Source organism: Saccostrea echinata, unplaced genomic scaffold (assembly GCF_033153115.1).
Source record: "Saccostrea echinata isolate AGI-Se365-2 ecotype Australia unplaced genomic scaffold, CSIRO_AGI_Sech_v1 ptg000047l, whole genome shotgun sequence".
In the NCBI taxonomy this organism is placed as follows: Eukaryota; Metazoa; Mollusca; class Bivalvia; order Ostreida; family Ostreidae; genus Saccostrea; species Saccostrea echinata.
Window position 1 is genome coordinate 16,229,646 of NW_026889796.1, and position 12,855 is coordinate 16,242,500.

The 12,855-nt window shown below is 32.9% G+C and overlaps 1 long non-coding RNA gene across 1 annotated transcript; it reads left to right on the plus strand.

Annotated features, from left to right (window-relative positions):
* Positions 1-461: 461 nt before the first annotated feature.
* Positions 462-3,853, plus strand: LOC133203023 (uncharacterized). The gene is made up of 5 exons (XR_009723323.1): positions 462-1,007; positions 1,437-1,510; positions 1,996-2,044; positions 2,533-2,600; positions 3,473-3,853. It is a non-coding gene; the product is annotated as an uncharacterized LOC133203023 (long non-coding RNA).
* Positions 3,854-12,855: the final 9,002 nt, after the last annotated feature.

Genomic DNA, 12,855 nt, shown 5'->3' on the forward strand with positions numbered 1-12,855 from the left:
AGCGGCCGCCACCTTTGATTAAATGCGTGTCTACGAGAAAACCATGCAAAATCCAAATTTTATTATGAAAGGCATTGTGATCATTTTGACTGATTTTATTGTTTCTGATTAGCATCATGTGTCCTCTAATAAATCCCAGTATCAAAACTGTCAGGTACCTTTGGGGATCCCTATTATAGCCCTACATTCTATTTTTAGCACATTTTATGAAAATATTTTGAAAAACACCCATAGATTAAGAGAAAAAAATTGCAGGAAAAAATGCACTTTTATTCAAATGTTACATATTAAATAAATTTAAAGGAAGTGCTCTAACTAGAAATATTGTATTTAATTTCATTTATCAACACTGATTCTGTAAAAGTGGGGTCTAAAATTAGATTAAATCAATGTGTTTAAAATACCACTATCTTTAGAATGCTGTAAAAACCCAAGAAACGCTTAAAACATTATAAATATCAGTTTAATTGCAAAAATCCTTCAAAATCAATATATAGTTAAAAGGAATTTGGTTGCAAATGGCATTATGCTAATTTAAAAATAGATTGAAGTTGGCTGAAACTATTAGAAAAATTATCTCCCTTAGTGGAACTCTCCTTATTTAAAGGAATTAAAAGTGTGATGTCTTAATGGCAGACGAAAAGATGAAGTGTTGATTTGAGGACAATATTATGATAAAAGATCTCTAGCTTTGTTGAAAGATTGTAAAATAGATTCAGTTGAATATACAAGGTATTTTAAATGCAGCACATAAGACATTTCTGTCCGTGAAACGCTTCTTATCGTTAACCATCTTGAACCATACAGCTGTTATGGGACTTGGACAGTCTAATTTCTGTAAACATACCTACATGTACATGTATGTGTCAAACACAGAAATATACTTGGTCTACACTGGAAAAGGAAAAAAGAACATGTTGTCACCCATACCTGATAGGGGAGACGCTATTATGCAAACCCGTTAACCGAGAGGGTCAAGCTGAATGAGGTTTTGCCTGTTGGAACTGGTAAGAACATTATGCAGTTTAAAAACTTAAGAAATTTTGCTAAACCATTGAAATTAACTTAATTTCTGACCTTAAAGTTTTCAGAGAGACACTGTACATGATATTTGGGTTGTCAATAAGAAATGAAACAGATTTATAAAAAAAAAAGCATGTTGGGGGTTCCTCCCCTTAGTGAGGGTTGAGAGGGCAATACCAGAGTAATTGGGGAATTATGTCATTATAGGTGAAGAAATTCCCCAGTCCCACAGGTCTTAAGGACAACCCTATACATGTAAATATAATATCACAAAGTGATATCATAATTGGAAATATTTACTGACTTTGTGTTTATAGTTTGTGAAAACCTATTGATATCAAGTTTATACAACTTACATGTCCAATCTATAATGATTTATATCTATCAACTAATTTGATTCCTAATTGTTACAGGTATATGCAAAAGATGTATAGAAACACACTTTAAAAAATCAGTATGGAAGTAAAGCTGAAGGAAGAGCTTAAAGGTACATATACATATACTGTGTGTTTATAATTATATGTAAAAGTTTTATCAAATTATTTCTAAAATTTACTCAGTAACTTATACATCAAGTTTCACTTATGAAGCAAAATTACCTGCTTTTATTATGTTATAGCTGAAATACATGTAAAAAGTGAAAACTCTTGAGCAGCAGTCCACTTGCTAATTCTTGTTCTCATTTGAGTATATTTAGTACTCACATAAATTAAGGATTCTACAGTAAATGTTGATGAATGGCTTTTACACTCAATAGTTTCATAATCTTGATCATTTCACATGTAAATGATCCGATCCTGTTTGGAAATAAAATTTCAATTGCATATTGTTTTGAATTAGTTCTAAAAATAAAATCTCAAGTGTGATTTCTGTTTCATTTTATGTGTACATAACTGGTTATAAGTATTCATGTAACTATGAGGATTATTAAGTATTGTATAGTTAATATTAAAATTAATGTTTATTCTTTAGCAGAAATGTGTTCCTATTGACAAGGCAACAATTGAATCAAACCAAACAGGTGATCACTTACTGTAATATAATATAATATTTTTAAGGTTCTACATAATAATAAAGATAATGTCAATGTTTAATATCTCAAAAAATAAAATTAACAAATATGTTTCATTTCCACACTGAAAAATATAACCAAGTGGACATTGTTCTCATGCAGTTCAATGACGTGAACCAGAGTTTGTACATGTGGTTAACATTTTATAATGTATACATACAAGTTACTATAATCATGATAATATACATGTAACTGCTCATTCACATTACTGATAAGTAAAATAACAAAGAACAGTTTATGTGAAGTAAGGTCTAAATGGTGAAGATGCCTGAATATGTGACTGATAAACTGAAAAGTCCAGTCCATATAGTTCAAGTTTTGAGCTTTAAAATTATTTAATTATGATTCATTCAAAATGTTTCAGCATTAGCCTTTTTAGCATTAACTGTAATGTATAAGGGTATATATACTTCATGGCTTTTTCAATTATTTTACAGAGCAAAGAGTGGAGGAAAATGGAAGAAGTCATGGACTTAACAGAAAACATATGACCTAATACCTGCAGGTAACAGCCCCCCCAACCCCCCCAACCCCCCCAATAAATGTTTATTGGTCTGTCCATTGGTCATTCTGTCTGCACATGTATGTACTATAACACTTTAATTTGGGAACAATATCTCTTAAAGCCTTTGAGCTTTTGCAATATCATTTCATATCACAACTCCTTACAGCCTAGAGAAGATCCCTATTGGTTTGAGGTCAAAAGGTCAAGGTTGGAAATTCCTACAATACAAAAAAAACTCAAATAATAACTTTAGTTTCCCTTGAGCTTTTTCTGTTAAATTTTATATCATAATTCCCAATGACTTAAAGAAATCCCCTTTGATTTCAAAGTTAAAAGGTTTAGTTGAAAAATTCATATCTTGCAATAAATAATGTCCTGGTGATAACTTTGGTTCTCTTTGAGGTCTTGAATTTATTTCTTTAATAAAAAAAGACACCAATTGACTTTAAGGCCAACAGCTGAAAGGTTAAGGTTGACCTTTTTCTTTTTCCATCTGCATTTTTTTTTTGGTCCAGTTCTTCCATCCTCATTTTTTTCCATAAGTGGGGGCCACAATTCTCTGAATTAGCTTGTTTTATATTTGGATCATGTGCAGGTTTGCATTAAACTCAATTAGCCATTTAAGGGATTTGGATCTCTTACAAAATAGGAAATAAAGGTGATTCAGGCTAGCATTGCCAAGGTCCCTTTGTTGTAAAATTGAAATTATTCCCTAATTCCCAATGTCATTTAGAACATCAAAATACATGCTCTTTTGCTTTTGGGTATAAATGAAAATTTACTGTACTAAAATGTCTTCTTTGATTATCATAATTATTGCAATATCAATTATGAACTTTAATTCAAACATCAATTTGTCATTGCTTTTACAGATTTTGAATTCATATCATCAGTGCATATAAATTGGTCAAAAGATGAAAGATCTCAGCATAAATTGTTCAATCATGCAAAGCATATCCTGTCAAATGGAGATTACCCTCCCTTAAAGTGTCAAGTATCTCAGAAATTGGACTATTTGCAATGCTGTTCAGGAATATTTTACAGTCAGTACATTTAGCAATAGGGCCTGTTGCACCATGCCAAGGTACAGAGTTGATGCTTCAAGCTGTCGACGGCATTCCAAAGGAAAAGGATGAAACTTTTTTTTAGCTTACCTGAGCCGAAGGCTCAAGTGAGCTTTTCTGATCGAAATATGTCCATTGTCTGTCGTCGTCGTTGTCGTGGTTGTAAACTTTTCACATTTTCATCTTCTTCTCAAGAACAGCAAAGCCATGATTGGTCATTTTTATATGGGTGCATCCTCAGGTAGTGAAGATTCAAATTTGTTCCAGTCATGACCCCCCCTCCCCCCAGGGGTAGGGTGGGGCCACAATGGGTGATCAAAGTTTTACATAGGAATACATAGGAAAAAGCCTTTTAAAATCTTCTTCTCAAGAACAGCAAAGCCATAATTAGTCATATTTAAATGGAAGCATCCTCAGGTAATGTAGACTCAAATTTTGTTCAAATCATGACCCCCCCCCCCCCCCCCCCAAGAGAATAGGGGGGCCATAACAGGGGATCAAAGTTATACAAAGGAATACAAATGTTATATCAATAAAAATTGTCTTGTTAAGAACAGCATAGCCATTATTTGTCATATTAATTCAAATATTATTTTGCTTTATTTCAGCGTAGTAGCTTCAAATGAGTTTTTAATTTTTTTTTTTTTTTTGACAATTTAAAATTAGAGATCATCTTAGTAATAAAATTTTTTATAATGTTGCTGTCTTTAAATTTTCTCTGTAAAAGTAACATGTACATGTACATGTACATGATACATTTGGTATTTTTCAAATGCAGTTGAAGGAATTTAATTGAGCATTGTCAAATATTTCATTTAAATACTAGTTGTGTTTTTATGACTTTATGGTATTAAAAAAGACATAAACTTTGTTCTGTTCATTCATTTGTATAATTTTAGGGCAAACAAAATCAGCATTTTTATAAAATGTTTTGCATGTTTAAAAACAACTTTTGCAATGAAGAACTGTATGAAATTTGGGCAACACTGTGAAAAAGTGGATTTTATTTACTGATGTGTTCACACTTTTGAACAATCTCTCTGTTAAACTTGCAATTTTATGTATTTGCAGTTTTTGCAATGTGCATTTTCATGCTAAGGGATCCTGTAAAATGAGCCCCATAGCTACATGTATAGCCAGTTCATTGCTATAATACATTAAGCCTTGTCAAAAACTCATGATTTTTAGCTCTACTGGTTAGAGACCAGAAGAGCTTATGCGATAGTAAGGGGTTGGTCGTCTGTCTGTCCGTCAACAAAAGCTACTCCTACAGTTTTGGTCTGATTCCAATATTACTTGGCACAAGTAAAGTACACTGAGATACATAATTTTTTTTATCGGATTTTGATTTTGATGAACGGTGTTGCTATGGTTACTAAAATAGAAATTTCTGTAAAATTCTTTTAAAATCTACTCCCCCTTTAGTTTTAGTCAGATTTCCATGAAAAGAGACCAAATCAAGGATCATTATTCTATTTATTTCTGTTACAAAGTCAAGTCCAACTGCTACTTATCTCTTCCTTTGTTAGAAGTACAAACCAGTAGAGCTACAGTCTCGAAAAAGACTTCTGGTTAAACAAATATTCAAATCATGCATCTTTGTGACATTCTGGATAAATATAAGCTAATTTCAGTCATGAAGATTGAAGGTCATGTGCCTGAAATGATTTAACGTTCAAAATGTAATCACTCTAGTAGTCCAGTATGCCTTTCTACCCAGATATTGTGTAATTTTGCTAGGGTGAAAAAATCAACTAATTCAAATGTGCCACCAAATTGCCTGTTATTTTTACTTAAATATCTTAAAACAAATACTTCTTGATAAAAAATATAATCACTGAAGTGTCTCTTAAAATTCTATGTCTGTTTTTTCTACAGAATATCCCTTAGAATTATTGTGACCTTTTTGCACTTGCAGTTCAGCACTTACAAGAGTGAAAACCCCATTAATTTAAATTTGCAACCAAAATCCCATTAATACTAAATAATATATTTAAAAACAATCACTTTTTAAAAATATGAAATCAATGGAAGCGTTTCTTGGAATTTTATAGCTGTTTTTCTGCAGACTATTCAAATATCTTTATTTCTTACAATTATCGTGACCTTTTTGCACTCGTAGCTCTTCACATTCAAAAAGGTAGGTGGAAAAAATTCTGTAAATATTTTTTTCAAAGGTTTTAATTCCTTAAATCCATTAGTTATGAAGATATTATGGAAATTTTTTATACACAAACAGAATATGTACAAAAGGTGTTATTTTTCCATACTGGGTATAGAAATAGGCTGACGATAAACTAATTCTCCCTGTATCCATGGTAACAAATCAAATGACGTCACCAAACTTACGCAGTAAGTAAGTGACCTTGATCTCACTTTGTATGCAAAGTTTCAAGAAATTTTGAAAAACTTGCTTTCATAGCATTCTGCATGGTTTTCTCGTAGACACGCATTTAAGAATATTGTAATTTTGTACAGCGTTTTTGTCAATTTTTGTTGACAAATTACAACTAAACTGGTAATGTTATATGTACATACAAAGGTTTACACTGACAATATACACCAGAGGAAATCATTAAAATTCTTTCTAGTGATATGAAATGTAGATACATGAAACAGTCGAGGTAATTCTAGATTAGTATTGGCTTCTAGCTAGATATGCTTCATCGACAGATTGTAGTAATTAATTCAAAAAATCCCACGTTGGTGAACTTGCTAGTCACACCATAGATAACCATTTTTTTCTGGGTCTATAAGAAAATTGATTTTAGTATATAGTGGGACGTGACGATGTCTTTGGTGTATGAATTATTTTTTTTTTATTAATGTGCACAAAATAATTCATCATAGTACATGTATAGCTATTTTAATTGGTCGTGACACATAGAAAAATAATTGGTCGACCAGGTGGAATACTTTTGAGGCTGCGTTGGCCTTTTAAAAGTGTTTCAAACACTTGATTATTAATTTTAAATATTTAAGTAGCAAACACAGACTCCCACATTTAAGGTTGACATTTTATTCTTGTTGGAAAAACGGGTATATTTCCGTATCTAAAGTTTTGTTTTTGATACAATCAAAAAACTTTAGACTGGATGCTCTCATGTATAGCTGCTAAATCCTGTTGCTCTACCTCTACATAATATCGAGCTGTCTCATAAACTACATGTATGAGATATATTGATGTGTATCCATAACAAAACTGTATTTATCCACATAATTGTGATAATCCTTAGATTTTTTTTTTAAGATGCAGCAAGAAAGAAAGGTGACAAATGACAATTTTACATCTAACATCTAGGGCACGATATCTCAGGTTAATTAAGAGTGAAAAATCATTATAAAGCACCTTATCTCTTCCAAGTCACCTGTTTCATGTATGTTAATTTCATATCACAAGAAAGAATTTTAATGTTTTTCGCTGGAGGAAATTGTCAGTGTAAAAACTGTACATGTACATTTAACATACCAGTTTAGTTGTAATTTGCCAACGAAAATTGACAAAAATGCTGTACAAAATGACAGTTTTCTTAATCAAAAAGTGGCGGCCGCTGTCGGCCATCGTACAAAAGTCCATTGAAACAATACAAAGGATGACTGCACTTTACGCCGGGCTTTTGGGTCTTTTTCGGTCACTTCTGTTGATTTTATATTTCATTTTTTGTATATTTATTTAAGAATTCTGTCAATACGTTCTACTTCCACTATGGAAGAGTTATACTTCTTAGTGCGCTCTTTTGTGAAAAAGTCGGAAAATGTACAGATCTCGCGGGATTTCTGGGACAAACGTAACATAAACATGTAAACAACAAATCCTAAGAAAATGCAAATGAAATATTTTATTGTTGTGGACTTTATATACATCAAGAGAAGGAATGACAACGATATCAATTTATATCTATTGTTGATCGTATATATATATATATATATATATATATATATATATATATATATATATATATATATATATATATATATATATATATATGTCGTATGGTACATCTAAATACAATACACATGCCTCGGAAATGTCGTATTTTTATTAATGGATGATAAATTTAGGGTTCTCGCTCTCTTACATGTCTTTTAGTTCTTCTATTCTTTAATTGGAACGACAAATACATTTAACATTCAAAATTGAATTGAGATTGTGTTATCCACAACGCCATGCTGTCCCAGTCAGACGACCAAACTCGCCTCTAATTTTGAAGAGTTCACTAATGGAAATAGAACGTAATATTTTAAATGTTAAAATTATTTTTGACTGCGAAACAATTAAAATAATTCTATGTTTTTGTCCTAACTGCTTCCCAAATATAGAGAATTTACACTTACCTGCCCTTGATTAAAGATTACCTATGTATGAGAGGTGGAGCTAACATTGTAAGAATGGCTCTAAAATTAGACTAGATAATAACAATGACATGTACAAAAACAAAAAAGTACAAGATCACTCTTTCCCATCTCCCTCTCTATTCTGTACGGCACAAGTACACTACATTGTATTTACAAAGGTTTCAAAACGAAATTATCAATATGAGCACTTGGAACCATGCGAGTAAAGAACATTTTAAATCAATGTCATACTGTAACAATTTAATGTATTCGCACACAATGTCTTAATAAACACAAAACCTGCTACCTAACAAGTCACGTGAAGGAGATTTACCTGAGGTAAGAAAATTTCCTTTCTAAGGAGGAAATTCTTCAAAATCATATGTCAGCTTTGAATATTTTTAATATTCCCAACAACCAAAATGAATCTATATTGGATTGTGAAACGTCATATAAATCCTTACAAACAAAGGTACATAGTGAGTTCCAGTAAATGTTCTACCAAGCCTCGTTCTTTACTTCTCACTAAGATATTAACAGTAGTGAAGGAGAAACTTCAAGAGTACTGTGCAACAATATATTCGGGAAGTGGTGTAAATCAGATGTGGATACTAAAAAATTCCAAGGAACTTTTGGAACGTTTGAAATCACAAAATTTAACCCAAAATCATCAACATAAAAACTTACGACTTTTCAACTTTACATACAGCTACTCCCCACGATAAAGTAAAGTCCAGACTTTCTGACATCGTTGACAGCTGCTTTTTCAATAAAAATGTAAAAAAAATTTACTTACCTTGTCATTAGTCATTTGCAAAATAACTATGTTAAAAAACAATCTGATTGTACACATAAGTACTCTGAGGTTGACATTAAAAAGATGCTCGAGTTTCTGATTGACAATATCTATGTGGTTTTTGGAGACCAGGTCTTCCAACAATCTATTGGAATTGCCATGGGTACCAATTGCGCCCCGTTTTTATCAGACCTATTTTTGTATTCATATGACATTTTGTTCAAAATATCTTTTACGTGAAAAGAAAACACTTGCTGTAGCCTTCAACTGGACGTTTAGATACATGTATATTGACAACGTATTGCCAATTAACAATGGTTATTTCCATTCTTATGTCGAGACGATATATCCCGGTGAGCTTGAGATAAAAGATACCACAGAATCTGACACATCTGTTTCATATTTTGACATTTTATTAGAAAAAGACGTTTATGGTAATCTAACAACAACGCTTTATGATAAACGTGATGACTTTAACTCAACTTCCCTTACTTATGCAGCAATATACCCTTATCACCTGCATACGGGGTTTATATCTCTCAGTTGATTTGATACGCCAGAGCATGCTCTACGTATGAACAATTTTTAAAACGAGGTAAGGTTTTGAAAAACAAGTTGATGAAACAAGAATATCAGCAGTCTCGTTTAAAGTCATCATTTCGTAAGTTCTACGGTCGATACAATGACCTTGTCAGCAAATCTTTCATTAAGTCAAATGCTGGCTTTTTTTCATACTAATTGTTAGGCCATTATTTACACACTGAATGGTCGACGGATTTTTCCGTTTTTTCCCGATCATGACAAGTAGCACACGGCGGGTGTGACCGGTAGGCAGGGGATGCTCACTCCTCCATGGCACCTGATCCCACCTCTGATGTCTTAGAGGTCCGTGTTTGCTCTGCTTCTATTTTGTAATGTTTAATGGACTTTTGAGCTTGAATACTGTTCTTTATCTCCACATATTTCATGGTAAACTATAATATTCAACATGTCAGAACCATTGGTTACAGCAGAGAAAGCGAATGTTAAGAAGAAGCAGGTTTTTTTTTTCTCTCTTTTTAACTATGAGCGCATGTTTTACTATTAATTTCCCTTTGACACAACATTATTATTGCAAATATACAACTACTGTTAAACAGAAAACAATAGACAAACATGCGCTTACTATGTATAAAGCCAGCAAAAAAAAAAAAAAAAAATGGGCGTCCTCGTTACGGAAAAAGTGTAATATGACCCCGCCAAATTTGAAAACAAATTTATACATCGTAAATAATACTTTTATTTTATGTAATTACGTAAAATGGTATAGATTTGATGTTGAGGATTCCTGCAATTAAAAGAAAAATGCTTGTTTTGAAAGTTTATTTTATCGCAAATTTTTTAAGTGCAGTCATCATTTGGAACAGAGCAACACGGACCTCTAAAAACATTAGAGGTGGGATCAGGTGCCAGGGAGGAGTAAGCATCCCCTGTCGATCGCTCACACCCGCCGTGTGCCTCTTGTCATTATTGGGAAATAACGGAAAAATCTGTAAACAATTCAATGTGAAAAAATGGCCTATAACAATTTGAACTAGATGCTGTCATGAGACAGTAATACCCGCACTAAGGTGTTTGCCTCTAAATGCACACTCCTTCACATTGGGCTTACCAAGGAAAAAGTCCAAATAATTCTATAATTTACACAGTACATGTATTCGTCAAATCGAGCATAAAATGCTCAGGTGACCATGTGACCCATGAACCTCTTCTACGCATTTCATATACTTAATTCATTACCAGTCTGAAATAACAGAATTTAATTAATGATGTAAATTAGGTTTTGATAAAAGGGGGGGATATAAATTTTTGGCCCATAATTGGAAGTTTTTAAATTTATTTTCTCAACAACAAATAATATTATTTTAGTACAAAGCGTTTTTGATGAATTTATCAAAATGTGCAAACTTTTTTTAGTATTTGATTAGGCAAAAACCTCCTTGAAAAGCCATACCCAATCAATTTTGTCACCCCCCCCCCCCCCAACACACACACACAATTTGCCTGTTTTTGGAAATAGGCCTAGATGGCAAAGTTATGTTAAAACATCGTTTGTTATGATAATTTAAAAATTTGTTCCTGTACTGTACATGTATGTGAACACCTTTTTGAAAATTTCTACATCACATTGGGCTTGCGTCACCCTACCAGTACTAGTACTAGTTTTACCATTATCATTTTTAGATTGCACATGCCATGTGACATGGTGCAGTGTTACATGTATATCAGTGGAAATTAATTCATTTTGTGTTTTAATTGGATTATATTTCATGAAGTTGACAGGACCTATGACAGTCGGTAAGTACAAGTTTAAGTATAGATTGGGGTAAAATAAACCGAAATGCAAATGGTTAGGTTAAAGATTAAAAAGGATCAAAGATCATCGGCAATCTCCCATGCAGAGTTGTCGTTCGTTTCTCTCTGACACTGAATGTATGAGCCGATGGTAGAGAGTGGATCATCGGATGCCACAATAGACGAATTTCACATTCTGAAGAGTTATCTCCCGTTGTCGACATTACATTCAGTTACAGGCACAGATCCAGGAATTTTTTTTCCGGGGAGGGGGGGGGGGGTCCACACCTCGGTCCAAAAAAATTCCAGCCCAGAATTTCCTGAGGAGCAAAATAAAAAAACAAAAAACAAACGAACAAAATAAAAACAATGATGGTGGGGTCCATGTTTTTAAAGGGGGAGGGCATCCAAAGTCATTTTTTATTTGCTTCTGTAAATCAGTATATAGTCCTTTTAAAATAACTCTGCAAATTCCAGGGGGGGGGGGGGGTCCAATCTCCCTAGCCGCTCCCTGTCCCTGAAATGACAAATGATCATGTGACTCCTAAATAGTAGAAAACTTTTCCATTTGACTATACATAATTTTGTTTCTTGTGTTATTATGTTATGTACATCTAATGGTTTAAGGTTATGAACCCCTGGAGGTCATCCCCACTCTCTTAATGAACTGGAAATGTTCATAATATGACTACATCAAATTAAATAAAAGTGCATCAATGAAAAGATTACTTGACATTTCATTCATGAATTTGGGTCAACCCATGTACCCTCCTAGAATTAGGAATGAAAATCATTCAAAGAGATGGACCATTAAACTATTTGTATATATTCACATTTTTTTTTATGTCAAACCAAAGTATTAGACTAGTTAGCATACATGAACAAACAGGGGTCTGGGAAGGGGAAGGGGCAAGGGGAAGGAGTTATCTCTTTATGTCTTAATTGTTGAAAATTCCTAAAATGAATGTTAACCTCAAATCCGACTTGTACGTCTTCATTATTTTTAAGTGGTGGTGTCTCCGTATGAGTGAAAAATTCCCAAGAGGGACATTTAACGACAAACAAACATTAATGACTTAAAAAACACAATATACATGTACATGTTTATTAGTCAACAGATATACTTCTGATCATATCTCTAGTTCTCCCTTGAATCAGAAATGATGATATAAATATTTTAAGAATGATTAAGAGTTGAAAAGGTTGTGCATTTTAAAATTCACTAAGCTCTCTGGTTGAATTAGCTATACCAGTTTAGCTTATTTTGCTACTCAAAGCACCTTGATTAACTATTTTTAATCATACTGTTTTCTGAAATGTGAAATTTTTTCAACATGGATACAAGTCATACATTTTCAGCTTCTGAAAACAAAACTGCTTTTCAAATACTGTAACTCTTTCCAAGTACTTGTGATCATCAGTTTTTAGCTCACTTGAGTTTTTCTGGTTTTCTGATCACATTTTGTTTGTCATCCATCTGCCCGCCTGTAAACTTTTCACATTTTTGTCTTCTTCACTAGAACCGCTGGGCAATTTCAACCAACCCTGCCACAAAGCATCTTCGGGGAAAGGGGATTCAAGTTTGTTCAAGTGAAGGGTCACACCCTCTTTCAAGGGGGGATAATCAAGAGTTAGTGAAAATTTGGTGGTATCATTTTAAAAAAAAGTCTAATATCAAGAACCACTGACTGGGCCCAAAACGTTGAAACTTTCTTTACATAGACTT